We start from the raw sequence: 15,529 nt of genomic DNA on the forward strand, positions 1-15,529 counted from the left end.
CGTGACAGGAGAAATAACTACTTCATGATGAGGATGACATCTTCATCTTCTACTATGGCTCTAGGAACATACTACATGACTCCATCACCACCAGGCGTCTATATGAATGTTTCCAGTCTTCCCTGCACTGTAATCTTTTATGACGTGAGATCTCATGCCTGATTTACACACATAAGTTTGAGGCTTTTATAAAAAAAAAAAATTGTTTTTGAAAACACCATGGTCAGAAATGACCATATTTTTTGGATTATAAGACACACTGGACCATAAGACGCACCCAGGTTTTAAATTTTATATATACAGCTCTGGCAAAAATTACGAGACCACTGCAAAATTTTCAGTTTCTCTGATTTTTCTCTTTATAGGTATGCTTTTTGAGGAAAATGTACACTGTTTAATTTTATAAAGTACTGACAACATGTCTCCGAAATTTAAAGCTAAAAATGTTGTATTTATTTTCAGCAAATGAGAAATTGACAAAATAATAAAAAAGAAACAGTGCTTTCAAACCTCAAATAATGCAAAGAAAACAAGTTCTTATTCATGTAGAAACAACAATACTAATATTTTAACTTAGGATGAGTTCAGAAATGAATATTTGGTGGAATAACCATGATTTTTAATCACAGTTTTCATGCGTCTTGGCATGCTTTCCACCAGTCTTTCCCACTGCTTTTGGGTGACCTTATACCACTCCTGGAACAAAAATGTAAGCAGTTCTGTGTTTGATGGTTTGTGACTATCCATCTTCCTCTTGGTTACATTCAAGAGGTTTTCAATGGGGCTCAAGTCTGGAGATTGGGCTGGCCATGACAGGGTCTTGATGTGGTGCTCCTTCATCCACACATTGATTGACCTAGCTGTATGGCATGGGGCATTCTCCTGCTGGAAAAACCAGCCCCCAGAGTAAGGGAGCATTGCCTGAGCATAAGGAAGCAAGTGGTTTTCAAGGATAACCTTGTATGCGGCTTGATTCATACTTCCTTCGCAAAGATTAACCTGCCCAATTCCAGCCTTGCTGAAGCATCCCCAGATCATCACCGATCCTCCACCAAATGTCACAGTGGGTGCAATACGCTGTGGTTTGTACGCCTCTCCAGGTCTCAGTTTAACTATTAGACGACCAGGTGTTGGGCAAAGCTGAAAATTAGACACATCAGAGAAGATTACCTTACTCCAGTCCTCTATGGTCCAATCCTTAGGGTCTTTGGCAAACTTCAGCCTGGCTCTCCTTTGCTTCTCATTGATGAAAGGCTTTTTTCTAGCTTTACATGACTTGAGGCCTGCCTCTAGGAGTCTGTTATGAACTGTTCTTGCCGCACACTTCACCCCAGCTGCTATTTGCCATTCCCTTTGTAGGTCACTTGATGTCATCCTGGGGTTGCTGAGTGACATTCGAATAAGAGGACAGTCATCCCGGTCAGTGGAGAGTCGCTTTCACCCTCTGCCGGTCTGTAGCTTTGTTGTCCCCAATGTCTGCTGCTTGACTTTGTTGTAATGGACTACAGTCCGTCTATTAGTAAAGCCAGAATTGAGCCCATCTTTTCCTCACTCAAGACTTTTCTTTTCAACTTCTTTGACATGGTTACAAATTATTTTTTCATACAAATGACCGTACTTTTGGACTATTTCTAGCACTTGTTTGGTCATCCAGCTTGTCCTATTGCAAGAGGATTGTGAAGACCACAACAGTGTTTTTTTTATACTTTCCCTCGTTAAATAAGATTTGGTTCAGGTGATCACCAAATCAGAAGCACATTAAGGAGAATGAGGTGTACTTTGGTTGGCAATGAACTGACCCTGGAATGGAATGGCTGTCAGACATGTAGAGATGGTGATTTTTTAGAAAACTGTGCAGTGGTCTCTTGATTTTTGCCAGAGCTGTATATGTTTTAATACTGATATAAGTGGCTCCATTCAGGTATATATAACATCTATCATGGTATGTATGTCCTCATTTAGTTATATTTGGCCACCAATCCAAGTATACGTGCCCCCCACTGAGTATACATGGCCCCTTATCCTGGTGTATATGGCCCCCACCCCCATCCTGGTTTACATGGTTAACCATCCTGGTATATATGGCTGGCCCCATCCCGGTATACATATCACCCCTTCCTGGTATACATGGCACCCCATCCTGGTTTACATGGCCACCATCCCCATCCTAGTATACATGGCCCCCATCTCCATCATAGTATACGTGGCCCCTATCCCCAACCTCATATACAGTATATGGCTACTATCCCCATTTTGGTAAACATGGCTCCCATCATTATCATGGTATACAGTTAGGGCCAGAAATATTTGGACAGTGACACAAGTTTTGTTATTTTAGCTGTTTACAAAAACATGTTCAGAAATACAATTATATATATAATATGGGCTGAAAGTGCACACTCCCAGCTGCAATATGATAGTTTCTACATCCAAATCGGAGAAAGGGTTTAGGAATCATAGCTCTGTAATGCATAGCGTCCTCTTTTTCAAGGGACCAAAAGTAATTGGACAATGGACTCTAAGGGCTGCAATTAACTCTGAAGGCGTCTCCCTCGTTAACCTGTAATCAATGAAGTAGTTAAAAGGTCAGGGGTGGATTCCAGGTGTGTGGTTTTGCATTTGGAAGCTGTTGCTGTGAGCAGACAAAATGCGGTCAAAGGAACTCTCAATTGAGGTGAAGCAGAACATCCTGAGGCTGAAAAAAAAGAAAAAATCCATCAGAGAGATGGCAGACATGCTTGGAGTAGCAAAATCAACAGTTGGGTACATTCTGAGAAAAAAGGAATTGACTGGTGAGCTTGGGAACTCAAAAAGGCCTGGGCGTCCACGGATGACAACAGTGGTGGATGATCGCCGCATACTTAATTTGGTGAAGAAGAACCCGTTCACAACATCAACTGAAGTCCAGAACACTCTCAGTGAAGTAGGTGTATCTGTCTCTAAGTCAACAGTAAAGAGAAGACTCCATGACAGTAAATACAAAGGGTTCACATCTAGATGCAAACCATTCATCAATACCAAAAATAGACAGGCCAGAGTTAAATTTGCAGAAAAACACCTCAAGAAGCCAGCTCAGTTCTGGAAAAGTATTCTATGGACAGATGAGACAAAGATCAACCTGTACCAGAATGATGGGAAGAAAAAAGTTTGGAGAAGAAAGGGAACGGCACATGATCCAAGGCACACCACATCCTCTGTAAAACATGGTGGAGGCAACGTGATGGCATGGGCATGCATGGCTTTCAATGGCACTGGGTCACTTGTGTTTATTGATGACATAAGAGCAGACAAGAGTAGCCGGATGAATTCTGAAGTGTACCGGGATATACTTTCAGCCCAGATTCAGCCAAATGCTGCAAAGTTGATTGGACGGCGCTTCATAGTACAGATGGACAATGACCCCAAGCATACATCCAAAGCTACCCAGGAGTTCATGAGTGCCAAAAAGTGGAACATTCTGCAATGGCCAAGTCAATCTCCAGATCTAAACCCAATTGAGCATGCATTTCACTTGCTCAAATCCAGACTTAAGACGGAAAGACCCACAAACAAGCAAGACCTGAAGGCTGCGGCTGTAAAGGCCTGGCAAAGCATTAAGAAGGAGGAAACCCAGCGTTTGGTGATGTCCATGGGTTCCAGACTTAAGGCAGTGATTGCCTCCAAAGGATTTGCAACAAAATATTGAAAATAAAAATATTTTGTTTGGGTTATGTTTATTTGTCCAATTACTTTTGACCTCCTAAAATGTGGAGTGTTTGTAAAGAAATGTGTACAATTCCTACATTTTCTATCAGATATTTTTGTTCAACCCTTCAAATTAAACGTTACAATCTGCACTTGAATTCTGTTGTAGAGGTTTCATTTCAAATCCAATGTGGTGGCATGCAGAGCCCAACTCGCGAAAATTGTGTCACTGTCCAAATATTTCTGGCCCTAACTGTAGATGCCACCCAATCCTGGCAAACATGGCCCTATCACGCTGCTCACATAAAAAAATAAACAATTTTACGCACCTTCCCTCTGCTCAGCTCCATGTTCGATTCAATCAGCTGATTTCAGAGTGCAAGCAGCGCACAACGTGTAAGTAGTCTCCAAACGCCGAGGTCATCTTCCAGAATAATTCAATGCTCCCCACGCCCATAATTTTGGGCGTGGTGAGCAGTGAATATTCATATTCATTTTCTTTAATAGTGGGTGGGCGATCATGTGTGCCCGCTATTAAAGAGAATGAATATTCACTGCTCCACAGGCCCAGTGAGAGGGACTGTGGGCGAGAGGGACTATGGGCGTGGGGAGCAGTGAATATTCATGTTCTTTAACCCCTTCCCGACCCATGACGCCACGTAGGCGTCATGAAAGTCGGTGCCAATCCGACCCATGACGCCTATGTGGCGTCATGGAAAGATCGCGTCCCTGCAGATCGGGTGAAAGGGTTAACTCCCATTTCACCCGATCTGCAGGGACAGGGGGAGTGGTAGTTTAGCCCAGGGGGGGTGGCTTCACCCCCCCGTGGCTACGATCGCTCTGATTGGCTGTTGAAAGTGAAACTGCCAATCAGAGCAATTTGTAATATTTCACCTATTATAACGGGTGAAATATTACAATCCAGCCATGGCCGATGCTGCAATATCATCGGCCATGGCTGGAAATACTAATGTGTCCCCACCCCACCGATCGCCCCCCCAGCCCTCCGATCTGCCCGGTACACTGCCCCGCTCCCCTCCGTCCTGTGCTCCGCTCCCCCCCATGCTCTTGTCCGCTCACCCCCGTGCTCCAATCACCCCCCCGTGCTCCAATCACCCCCCCGCGCTCCGATCCACCCCCCCGTGCTCCGTTCCACCCCCCGTGCTCCGTTCCACCCCCCCGTGCTCCGTTCCACCCCTCCCGCATTCCGATCCACCCCCCCATGCTCCGATCCCCCCCCCCATCATACTTACCGATCCTGCCGGGGTCCGTCCGTCTTCTCCCTGGGCGCCGCCATCTTCCAAAACGGAGGGCGCATGGGCAGTGCGCCCGCCGAATCTGCCGGCCGGCAGATTCGTTCAAAGTGCATTTTGATCACTGAGATATAATCTATCTCAGTGATCAAAATTAAAAAATGATAAAATGACCCCCCCCCCCCTTTGTCACCCCCATAGGTAGGGACAATAAAAAAATATAGAATTTTTTTTTTCCACTAATGTTAGAATAGGGTTAGGGTTAGGGGTAGGGATAGGGCTAGGGTTAGGGGTAGGGCTAGGGTTAGGGTTAGGGCTAGGGTTAGAGCTAGGGTTAGGGCTAGGGTTAGGGTTTTGGTATGTGCACACGTATTCTGGTCCTCTGCGGATTTTTCCGTTGCGGATTTGATAAATCCGCAGTGCTAAACCGCTGCGGATTTATGGCGGATTTACCATGTTTTTTCTGCCCATTTCACTGCGGTTTTACAACTGCGGTTTTCTATTGGAGCAGTTGTAAAACCGCTGCGGAATCCGCAGAAAGAAGAGACATGCTGCGTAATGTAAACCGCTGTGTTTCCGTGCAGTTTTTCTGCAGCATGTGTACAGCGATTTTTGTTTCCCATAGGTTTACATTGAACTGTAAACTCATGGGAAACTGCTGCGGATCCGCAGCGTTTTCCGCAGCATGTGCACATACCTTTAGAATTAGGCCATGTGCACACGGTGCGGATTTGGCTGCGGATCCGCAGCGGATTGGCCGCTGCGGATTCGCAGCAGTGTTCCATCAGGTTTACAGTACCAAGTAAACCTATGGAAAACCAAATCCGCTGTGCCCATGGTGCGGAAAATACCGTGCAGAATCCGAAGATGAAATCCGCACAAAAAACACTGGAAATCTGCGGAAAATCCGCAGGTAAAACGCAGTGCCTTTTACCCACGGATTTTTCTAAAATGATGCTGAAAAATCTCACACGAATCCGCAACGTGGGCACATAGCCTTAGGGTTAGGGTTGGGGTTAGGGTTGTGATTAGGGTTATGGCTACAGTTGGGATTAGGGTTACGGGTTAGGGTTGGAGTTAGAATTGAGGGGTTTCCACTGTTTAGGCACATCAGGGGTCTCCAAACGCAACATGGCGCCACCATTGATTCCAGCCAATCTTGTATTCAAAAAGTCAAATGGTGCTCCCTCAATTCCGACGTGTGCCCAAACAGTGGTTTACCCCCACATATGGGGTACCAGCATACTCAGGATAAACTGCGCAACAATTACTGGGGTCCAATTTCTCCTGTTACCCTTGTGAAAATAAAAAAATGCTTGCTAAAACATCATTTTTGAGGAAAGAAAAATGATTTTTTATTTTCACGGCTCTGCGTTGTAAACGTCTGTGAAGCACTTGGGGGTTCAAAGTGCTCACCACATATCTAGATAAGTTCCTTGGGGGGGTCTAATTTCTAAAATGGGGTCACTTGTGGGGGGTTTCTACTGTTTAGGCACACCAGGGGCTCTGCAAACGCAATGTGACGCCCGCAGACCATTCCATCAAAGTCTGCATTTCAAAAGTCACTACTTCACTTCCGAGCCCCGGCGTGTGCCCAAACAGTGGTTTACCCCCACACATGGGGTATCAGTGTACTCAGGAGAAACTGGACAACAACTTTTGGGGTGAAATTTCTCCTGTTACCCTTGGGAAAATAAAAAATTGCAGGCTAAAAGATCATTTTTGAGAAAATAATTTTTATTTTTTATTTTCATGGCTCTGCGTTATAAACTTCTGTGAAGCACTTGGGGGTTCAAAGTCCTCACCACACATCTAGATAAGTTCCTTTCGGGGTCTAGTTTCCAAAATGGGGTCACTTGTGGGGGGTTTCTACTGTTTAGCCACATCAGGGGCTCTGCAAACGCAACGTGACGCCCACAGAGCATGTCATCAAAGTCTGCATTTCAAAACGTCACTACTTCACTTCCGAGCCCCGGCATGTGCCCAAACAGTGGTTTACCCCAACATATGGGGTATCAGCGTACTCAGGAGAAACTGGACAACAACTTTTGGGGTCAAATTTCTCCTGTTACCCTTGGGAAAATAAAAAATTGCAGGCTAAAAGATCATTTTTGAGAAAATAATTTTTTATTTTTTTTCATGGCTCTGCGTTATAAACTTCTGTGAAGCACTTGGGGGTTCAAAGTCCTCACCACACATCTAAATTAGTTCCTTTTGGGGTCTAGTTTCCAAAATGGGGTCATTTGTGGGGGATCTCCAATGTTTAGGCATACAGGGGCTCTCCAAACGTGACATGGTGTCCGCTAATGATTGGAGTTAATTTTCCATTTAAAAAGCCAAATGGCGTGCCTTCCCTTCCGAGCCCTGCCGTGCGCCCAAACAGTGGTTTACCCCAACATATGAGGTATCAGTGTACTCAGGACAAATTGGACAAGAACATTTGGGGTCCAATTTCTCCTATTACCCTTGGAAAAATAGGAAATTCCAGGCTAAAAAATCATTTTTAAGGAAAGAAAAATTATTTTTTATTTTCATGGCTCTGCGTTATAAACTTCTGTGAAGCACCTGGGGGTTTAAAGTGCTCAATATGCATCTAGATAAGTTCCTTGGGGGGTCTAGTTTCCAAAATGGGGTCACTTGTGGGGGAGCTCCAATGTTTAGGCACACAGGGGCTCTCCAAACGCGACATGGTGTCCGCTAACAATTGGAGCTAATTTTCCATTCAGAAAGTCAAATGGCGCGCCTTCCCTTCCGAGCCCTGCCGTGTGCCCAAACAGTGGTTTACCCCCACATATGAGGTATCGGCGTACTCGGGAGAAATTGCCCAACAAATTTTATGATCCATTTTATCCTATTGCCCATGTGAAAATGAAAAAATTGAGGCGAAAATAATTTGTTTGTGAAAAAAAAGTACTTTTTCATTTTTACAGATCAATTTGTGAAGCACCTGGGGGTTTAAAGTGCTCACTAGGCATCTAGATAAGTTCCTTGGGGGGTCTAGTTTCCAAAATTGGGTCACTTGTGGGGGAGCTCCAATGTTTAGGCACACAGGGGCTCTCCAAACGCGACATGGTGTCCGCTAACGATGGAGATAATTTTTCATTCAAAAAGTCAAATGGCGCTCCTTCCCTTCCAAGCCCTGTCGTGCGCCCAAACAGTGGTTTACCCCAACATATGAGGTATCAGTGTACTCAGGACAAATTGGACAACAACTTTCGTGGTTCAGTTTCTCCTTTTACCATTGGGAAAATAAAAAAATTGTTGCTAAAAGATAATTTTTGTGACTAAAAAGTTAAATGTTCATTTTTTCCTTCCATGTTGCTTCTGCTGCTGTGAAGTACCTGAATGGTTAATAAACTTCTTGAATGTGGTTTTGAGTACCTTGAGGGGTGCATTTTTTAGAATGGTGTCACTTTTGGGTATTTTCAGCCATATACACCCCTCAAAGTGACTTCAAATGTGAGGTGGTCCCTAAAAAAATGGTTTTGTAAATTTCGTTGTAAAAATGAGAAATCGCTGGTCAAATTTTAACCCTTATAACTTCCTAGCAAAAAAAAATTTTGTTTCCAAAATTGTGCTGATGTAAAGTATACATGTGGGAAATGTTATTTATTAACTATTTTGTGTCACATAACTCTCTGGTTTAACAGAATAAAAATTCAAAATGTGAAAATTGCGAAATTTTCAAAATTTTCGCCATGGAGTACTGTGTCCAGTTTTGGGCACCGGTGCTCAGGAAGGATATAATGGAACTAGAGAGAGTACAAAGGAGGGCAACAAAATTAATAAAGGGGATGGGAGAACTACAATACCCAGATAGATTAGCGAAATTAGGATTATTTAGTCTAGAAAAAAGACGACTGAGGGGCGATCTAATAACCATGTATAAGTATATAAGGGGACAATACAAATATCTCGCTGAGGATCTGTTTATACCAAGGAAGGTGACGGGCACAAGGGGGCATTCTTTGCGTCTGGAGGAGAGAAGGTTTTTCCACCAACATAGAAGAGGATTCTTTACTGTTAGGGCAGTGAGAATCTGGAATTGCTTGCCTGAGGAGGTGGTGATGGCGAACTCAGTCGAGGGGTTCAAGAGAGGCCTGGATGTCTTCCTGGAGCAGAACAATATTGTATCATACAATTATTAGGTTCTGTAGAAGGACGTAGATCTGGGTATTTATTATGATGGAATATAGGCTGAACTGGATGGACAAATGTCTTTTTTCGGCCTTACTAACTATGTTACTATGTTACTATGTTACTATGTAAATTTCCGTTTTTATCACAAATAAACGCAGAATTTATTGACCTAAATTTACCACTAACATGAAGCCCAATATGTCACGAAAAAACAATCTCAGAACCGCTAGGATCCATTGAAGCGTTCCTGAGTTATTACCTCATAAAGGGACACTGGTCAGAATTGCAAAAAACGGCAAGGTCAAAATACGCTGGGTCATGAAGGGGTTAACAGTGGGCAAACGTGTTAGCCGCAGCTGCTGGCTCCTGCCTCCTGTAACCTGCTCCTCTGTCTCTGCCACTTCCCCCTGCCCATAGCCACTATAAAGTACATCTGGGCTATAAGACGCACCCTTTTCTCTAAATTATTGGAGGGAAAAAGTGCATATTATTGTCCAAAAAATATGGTACTTGACAGCAAAGTCTCCATATACAGTGTTTTATGGGGTTTATTTCTGGCCTTAGGTTTTCCTACATTACAAGAAAGACACCAGAAAAAAAAGCAAATATTAAAATGTTTAAAAAACGAGAAAATAGACACTAACAATTCTTGGAAGAAGAAAAAAAAACAAAAAAAAAGCAGAAGACACATTCTATTATTTTTAACACGCTAAACATTTGTTTTTAAATAAACTCTTTTGGACCCCAGAACATAGATGTACACCGCAGGAACAGATCAGCTGCGGCTGCAACAAAAACCCTGGCAGTTTAGGGGTGGATGACTGTATGAAAATAGTCGTGCGTTCAGGCTTCCACTAAGTGCACCTAGTGGATCATGTGCCTCGGGCAGGTATTGTCAACCCACAGGATATTAACCTAAATGAGATCCGACTGAGGTCTCATTTAGCGGTAACCCTGATGAAGAAGGATGCTACTCCTTCGAAACGCATCGGATACCCTCTTGGCCTCAGCACTGCTCCATCACACGCCACGCTTTCCCACGGCCACTCTTCCCCCGCTCGTATCCACGGACGCCACCGGCCGGGGCTCTCCCTGGCTCTACGCAGCTTCTTTGCATTACTGCTGTGCCGCGGCTGCCACTAATCCGCCTTCCTGCCATCTGAACACCAGGACCGCCATCACGGATCTTTTCAGGCAGCAACATATAAAGCAGAACCACATCCACAACTCATTTGGATCCTGTTGAGTCCTCAGCCGGCCCTACCGGTGTATGTGGTTTACACAATTTACATGTGTGCATATATACGCCACACACCCATACCCTGTAATGTGCAGAGCACCTTAGTCGGGTCACATTTAAGTTAATATCCTGTGGGTTGACAATACCTGCACAGGATCCATTAGGCGCACATAGTGGAAGCCTGAACGCACGACTATTTTCATATAGTCATCCACCTAGAATATAAGACATAATTTCAGTTATTGCACACTTTTTTTGTTAAGTATATAATTCCACATGTGTTTATTCATAGTTTTGATGCCTTCAGTGTGAATGTACAATTTTCATAGTAATGAAAATACAGAAAAATCTTTAAATGAGAAGGTGTGTCCAAACTTTTGGTCTGTACTGTAGATGTCCATCTGTAGCCACGCGCCCCGACGCGCGTTTCGCAATGTCTTCCTTGGGGGGCTGGGATTTAATTAGAATCACCTGGAAAACTAATTATCACGTGTTTAACCCCTTCCCGACCTTTGACGCATACGCTGCGTCATGAAAGTCGGTGCCATTCCGACCCATGACGCAGCATATGCGTCATGGAATGATCGCGTCCCTGCAGATCGGGTGAAAGGGTTAACTCCCATTTCACCCGATCTGCAGGGACAGGGGGAGTGGTAGTTTAGCCCAGGGGGGGTGGCTTCACCCCCTCGTGGCTACGATCGCTCTGATTGGCTGTTGAAAGTGAAACTGCCAATCAGAGCGATTTGTAATATTTCACCTAAAAAAATGGTGAAATATTACAATCCAGCCATGGCCGATGCTGCAATATCATCGGCCATGGCTGGACACACTAATGTGCACCCACCCCACTCCTCCGATCGCCCCCCCAGCCCCCCGATCTGTGGTCCGCTCTCCTCGGTCCTGTGCTCCGCTCCCCCCGTGCTCCTGCCCGCTCCCCCCGTGCTCCAATCACACCCCCCGTGCTCTAATCAAACCCCCCCGCACTCCGATCACCCCCCCGCACAGCGATCACCCCCCCCGCACAGCGATCCCCCCCCCGTGCTCCGATCCGCCTGCCCGCACAGCGATCCCCCACTCCGTGCTCTAATCCACCACCCCCCCGTGTTCCGATCCCCCCCCCCCGTGCTCCGACGCCCCCCCGTGGTCCCCCCCCACCCCATCATACTTACCGATCCAGCCGGGGTCCCGTCCGTCTTCTGCCTGGGCGCCGTCATCTTCCAAAATGGCGGGCGCATGTGCAGTGCGCCCGCCGAATCTGCCGGCCGGCAGATTCGTTCCAGAGTGAATTTTGATCACTGAGATATAATCTATCTCAGTGATCAAAATAAAAAAAAAAGTAAATGACACCCCCCCTTTGTCACCCCCATAGGTAGGGACAATAAATTTTTTTTTTTTTTTTTTTTCCACTAAGGTTGGGGTAAGAACTAGGGTTAGGGTTAGGGGTAGGGTTAGGGGTAGGGTTAGGGTTAGGGGTAGGGTTAGGGTTAGGGGTAGGGGTAGGGGTAGGGTTAGGGTTAGGGTTTCGGTATGTGCACACGTATTCTGGTCCTCTGCGGATTTTTCCGCTGCGGATTTGATAAATCCGCAGTGCTAAACCGCTGCGGATTTATGGTGGATTTACCATGTTTTTTCTGCGCATTTCAATGCGGTTTTACAACTGCGATTTTCTATTTGAGCAGTTGTAAAACCGCTGCGGAATCCGCAGAAAGAAGCGACATGCTGCGGAATGTAAACCGCTGCGTTTCCGTGCAGTTTTTCCGCAGCATGGGCACAGCGATTTTTGTTTCCCGTAGGTTTGCATTGAACTGTAAACTCATGGGAAAATGCTGCGGATCCGCAGCGTTTTCCGCAGCGTGTGCACATACCTTTAGAATTAGGCTATGTGCACACGGTGCGGATTTGGCTGCGGATTGGCCGCTGCGGATTCGCCACTGCGGATTCGCAGCAGTGTTCCATCAGGTTTACAGTACCATGTAAACATATGGAAAACCAAATCCGCTGTGCCCATGTTGCGGAAAATACCGCGCGGAAACGCTGCGTTGTATTTCCCGCAGCATGTCAATTCTTTGTGCGGATTCCGCAGCGTTTTACACCTGTTCCTCAATAGGAATCCGCAGGTGAAATCCGGACAAAAAACACTGGAAATCCGCGGTAAATCCGCAGGTAAAACGCAGTGCCTTTTACCCACGGATTTTTCAAAAATGGTGCGCAAATATCTCACACGAATCCACAACGGGGGCACATAGCCTTAGGGCTAGGGTTGGGTTGGAATTAGGGTTGTGGTTAGGGTTAGGGGTGTGTTGGGGTTACGGGTGTGTTGGGGTTAGGGTTGTGATTAGGGTTATGGCTACAGTTGGGATAAGGGTTAGGGGTGTGTTGGAGTTAGAATTGAGGGGTTTCCACTGTTTAGGCACATCAGGGGTCTCCAAACGCAACATGGCGCCACCATTGATTCCAGCCAATCTTGTATTCAAAAAGTCAAATGGTGCTCCCTCACTTCCGAGCCCCGACGTGTGCCCAAACAGTGGTTCACCCCCACATATGGGGTACCAGCATACTCAGGACAAACTGCGCAACAATTACTGGGGTCCAATTTTTACTGTTACCCTTGAGAAAATAAAAAATTGCTTGCTAAAACATCATTTTTGAGGAAAGAAAAATGATTTTTTATTTTCACGGCTCTGCGTTGTAAACGTCTGTGAAGCACTTGGGGGTTCAAAGTGCTCACCACATATCTAGATAAGTTCCTTGGGGGGTCTAGTTTCCAAAATGGGGTCACTTGTGTGGGGTTTCTACTGTTTAGGCACACCAGGGGCTCTGCAAACGCAACGTGACGCCCGCAGACCATTCCATCAAAGTCTGCATTTCAAAAGTCACTACTTCCCTTCTGAGCCCCGACGTGTGCCCAAACAGTGGTTTACCCTCACACATGGGGTATCAGCTTACTCAGGAGAAACTGGACAACAACTTTTGGGGTCCAATTTCTCCTGTAACCCTTAGGAAAATAAAAAATTCTGGGCTAAAAAATTATTTTTGAGGAAAGAAAACGTATTTATTATTTTCACGGCTCTGCATTATAAACTTCTGTAAAGCACTTGGGGGTTGAAAGTGCTCACCACATATCTAGATAAGTTCCTTTCGGGGTCTAGTTTCCAAAATGGGGTCACTTGTGGGGGGTTTCTACTGTTTAGCAACATCAGGGGCTCTGCAAACGCAACGTGACGCCCGAAGAGCATTCCATCAAAGTCTGCATTTCATAACGTCACTTCTTCACTTCCGAGCCCCAACATGTGCCTAAACAGTGGTTTACCCCCACATATTGGGTATCAGCGTACTCAGGAGAAACTGGACAACAACTTTTGGGGTCAAATTTCTCCTGTTACCCTTGGGAAAATAAAAAATTGCGGGCTAAAAAATCATTTTTGAGAAAAGATTTTTTTTTTTTTCATGGCTCTGCGTTATAAACTTCTGTGAAGCACTTGAGGGTTAAAAGTGCTCACCACACATCTAGATTAGTTCCTTTGGGGGTCTAGTTTCCAAAATGGGGTCATTTGTGGGGGATCTCTAATGTTTAGGCACACAGGGGCTCTCCAAACGCGACATGGTGTCCGCTAATGATTGGAGCTAATTTTCCATTTAAAAAGCCAAATGGCGTGCCTTCCCTTCTGAGCCCTCCCGTGCGCCCAAACAGTGGTTTACCCCCACATATGGGGTATCAGCATACTCAGGACAAACTGGACAACAACATTTGTGGTCCAATTTCTCCTATTACCATTGGCAAAATAGGAAATTCCAGGCAAAAAAATCATTTTTGAGAAAAGAAAAATTATTTTTTATTTTCATGGCCCTGCATTATAAACTTCTGTGAAGCACTTTGGGGTTTAAAGTGCTCAGTATGCATCTAGATAAGTTCCTTGGGGGGTCTAGTTTCCAAAATGGGGTCACTTGTGGGGGAGCTCCATTGCATAGGCACACAGGGGCTCTCCAAATGCGACATGGTGTCCGCTAACAAATGGAGCTAATTCTCCATTCAAAAAGTCAAAAGGCGCGCCTTCCCTTCCGAGCCCTGCCGTGTGCCCAAACAGTGGTTTACCCCCACATATGAGGTATCGGCGTACTCGGGAGAAATTGCTCAACAAATTTTAGGATCCATTTTATCCTATTGCCCATGTGAAAATGAAAAAATTGAGGCGAAAAGAAATTTTTTGTGAAAAAAAAAGCACTTTTTCATTTTTACGGAACAATTTGTGAAGCACCTGAGGGTTTAAAGTGCTCACTAGGCATCTAGATAAGTTCCTTGGGGGGTCCAGTTTCCAAAATGGGGTCACTTGTGGGGGAGCTCCAATGTTTAAGCACACAGGGTCTCTCCAAACGCGACATGGTGTCCGCTAACGATGGAGATAATTTTTCATTCAAAAAGTCAAATGGCGCTCCTTCCCTTCCGAGCCTTACCATGTGCCCAAACAGTGGTTTACCCCCACATGTGAGGTATCGGTGTGCTCAGGAGAAATTGCCAAACAAATTTTAGGATCCATTTTATCCTGTTGTCCATGTGAAAATGAAAAAATTGAGGCTAAAAGAATTTTTTTTGTGAAAAAATAGTACTTTTTCATTTTTACGGATCAATTTGTGAAGCAGCTGGGGGTTTAAAGCGCTCACTATGCATCTAGATAAGTTCCTTGGGGCGTCTAGTTTCCAAAATGGGGTCACTTGTGGGGGAGCTCCAATTTTTAGGCACACGGGGGCTCTCCAAACTTGACATGGTGTCCGCTAAAGAGTGCAGCCAATTTTTCATTCAAAAAGTCAAATGGCGCTCCTTCCCTTCCAAGCCCTGCCGTGTGCCCAAACAGTGGTTTACCCCCACATATGAGGTATCAGCGTACTCAGGACAAATTGGACAACAACTTTCGTTGTTCAGTTTCTCCTTTTACCATTGGGAAAATACAAAAATTGTTGCTGAAAAATCATTTTTGTGACTAAAAAGTTAAATGTTCATTTTTTCCTTCCATGTTGCTTCTGCTGCTGTGAAGCACCTGAAGGGTTAATAAACTTCTTGAATGTGGTTTTGAGCACCTTGAGGGGTGCATTTTTTAGAATGGTGTCACTTTTGGGTATTTTCAGCCATATAGACCTCTCAAACTGACTTCAAATGTGAGGTGGTCCCTAAAAAAAATGGTTTTGTAAATTTCGTTGTAAAAATGAGAAATCGCTG

Source organism: Ranitomeya imitator, chromosome 2 (genome assembly GCF_032444005.1).
Source record: "Ranitomeya imitator isolate aRanImi1 chromosome 2, aRanImi1.pri, whole genome shotgun sequence".
Classification (NCBI taxonomy): Eukaryota; Metazoa; Chordata; class Amphibia; order Anura; family Dendrobatidae; genus Ranitomeya; species Ranitomeya imitator.